Source organism: Penaeus chinensis, chromosome 20 (genome assembly GCF_019202785.1).
Source record: "Penaeus chinensis breed Huanghai No. 1 chromosome 20, ASM1920278v2, whole genome shotgun sequence".
NCBI classification, from domain to species: Eukaryota; Metazoa; Arthropoda; class Malacostraca; order Decapoda; family Penaeidae; genus Penaeus; species Penaeus chinensis.
Window position 1 is genome coordinate 5,057,656 of NC_061838.1, and position 2,500 is coordinate 5,060,155.

At 59.7% G+C, this 2,500-nt stretch overlaps 1 pseudogene; it reads right to left on the reverse strand.

The window, feature by feature from the left end:
• LOC125035871 overlaps positions 1–2,500 on the reverse strand; it is a 35,778-nt pseudogene that overhangs the window by 8,858 nt on the left and 24,420 nt on the right.

Genomic DNA, 2,500 nt, shown 5'->3' on the forward strand with positions numbered 1-2,500 from the left:
CGAGCGTCGGGGCCTTCGTTAACGCCATGAAATAAAAACGGCAGCCAGGGCACAGCTCGGAAGACACGCAAAAAGTCGCTCGCCAAGACACTTGAGCGTCCAGGGGCTGTCTTCACGTCCTCCCGGCGGCGAGCGAGCGGGAACGGACGAAAGGATGGGCGGATGAAAGGGTGAGCGGATGGGCGGGAGGATGGGCGGGCGAATGGGAGGATGGGAGGATGGATAAGGATTTGGTTGGATGGATGGATGGATGTGAGAGAGGACGGGGAGATGAGTGGAAGGATGGGTGGACGTGGGAAAGGACGGAAGAGTTACTGAGGACGGGCAGTTAGGAGGATGGGAGGATGTTAGAAAGGATGGGAGGACGGGAGGACTGGCGGACGGGAGGACTGGCGGACGGGAGGACTGGCGGACGGGAAGACTGGCGGACGGGAGGACTGGCGGACGGGAGGACTGGCGGACGGGAGGACTGGCGGACGGGAGGACTGGCGGACGGGGAGACTGGCGGACGGGAGGACTGGCGGACGGGAAGACTGGCGGACGGGAGGACTGGCGGACGGGAGGACTGGCGGACGGGAAGACTGGCGGACGGGAGGACTGGCGGACGGGAGGACTGGCGGACGGGAGGACTGGCGGACGGGAGGACTGGCGGACGGGAGGACTGGCGGACGGGAGGACTGGCGGACGGGAGGACTGGCGGACGGGAGGACTGGCGGACGGGAAGACTGGCGGACGGGAGGACTGGCGGACGGGAAGACTGGCGGACGGGAGGACTGGCGGACGGGAGGACTGGCGGACGGGAGGACTGGCGGACGGGAGGACTGGCGGACGGGAGGACTGGCGGACGGGAGGACTGGCGGACGGGAGGACTGGCGGACGGGAGGACTGGCGGACGGGAGGACTGGCGGACGGGAGGACTGGCGGACGGGAAGACTGGCGGACGGGAGGACTGGCGGACGGGAAGACTGGCGGACGGGAGGACTGGCGGACGGGAAGACTGGCGGACGGAAAGACTGGCGGACGGGAAGACTGGCGGACGGGAGGACTGGCGGACGGGAGGACTGGCGGACGGGAAGACTGGCGGACGGGAGGACTGGCGGACGGGAAGACTGGCGGACGGGAGGACTGGCGGACGGGAAGACTGGCGGACGGGAGGACTGGCGGACGGGAAGACTGGCGGACGGGAGGACTGGCGGACGGGAGGACTGGCGGACGGGAAGACTGGCGGACGGGAGGACTGGCGGACGGGAAGACTGGCGGACGGGAGGACTGGCGGACGGGAAGACTGGCGGACGGAAAGACTGGCGGACGGGAAGACTGGCGGACGGGAGGACTGGCGGACGGGAGGACTGGCGGACGGGAAGACTGGCGGACGGGAGGACTGGCGGACGGGAAGACTGGCGGACGGGAGGACTGGCGGACGGGAAGACTGGCGGACGGGAGGACTGGCGGACGGGAAGACTGGCGGACGGGAGGACTGGCGGACGGGAGGACTGGCGGACGGAAAGACTGGCGGACGGGAGGACTGGCGGACGGGTATAAAAAGAGGAAGGGAGAGCCATCGGGAGAAGCAGACAGAGAGCGGACGGGCGAAAGGATAGAAAGAACGGACGAACGGACGAATGAAAGAGTGACTAGGCGAACGAACGGACAGACGGCAGAGAGAACGACTAGACGAAAGTGCGGACGAAGGAACGGGGAGACGAGAACGGCCGACCGACTGAATGCTGGCGGAGATCGAGATCTTCCTGACTGGTGAGTCGCTTCTTGTGCGGATACCTACACCTTCCTACTGATTTCTGCTTTTCCCTCCTGCTGACACTGCTGTTGGCGTTGTCGTGTCTTCCTTCCCTTTCTTCCTTCTTTCCTTCGTTGTCGTGTCTTCCTTCCCTTCTTCTTTCATTTTTCTCTGTGGTTTCTACTTTATCTGTTGTTGTTGTTTCTTTTTTTCTCTTCCCCCTCTTGTTTATCCAGGTCCTTGCTTTGCCAACTGATTCTGCTGCTGCTGTCGCTTCGTTTTCTTCCTTCTTTTGCTTTGCCTCACCTGCTGCTGCTGCTGTAGTTCCTTGCTTCTCTGTCTTTTCCATTTTCCTTGCCTGCTTCTGTTGTTTTTTCCCTCTTGCTCTTCCTGTTTCTTTATCTTTTCCTGTTGGCGTAATTACACTCTTCTTCTTCTTCTGCTTCTCCTGGTCTTTCCCTTACCTGCTACTGCTGCTTTTGCTTCTCCTTCTATCTCCTTCTGTTTCTCTTAATATTTACTCGATCTACCATGTTTCCTCCTCTTCTTGTTTTCCCCTCTTCCCTCTATCTCCTATTTTTAGCTGTGTTTTTGGTTCTCTCTATCTTCTATTTTTTGTTGTGTTTTTGGTTCTCTCTGTCTCCCCTTTTTTGCTGTGTTTTTGGTTCGGTGAATTTCTGATTAATTTCTGAATGATTGGTTTGTTTTTGTCCATTTTTTTTAGCTAATCAAGATTTTTTGGGTTATTATCTTTTCATGTGT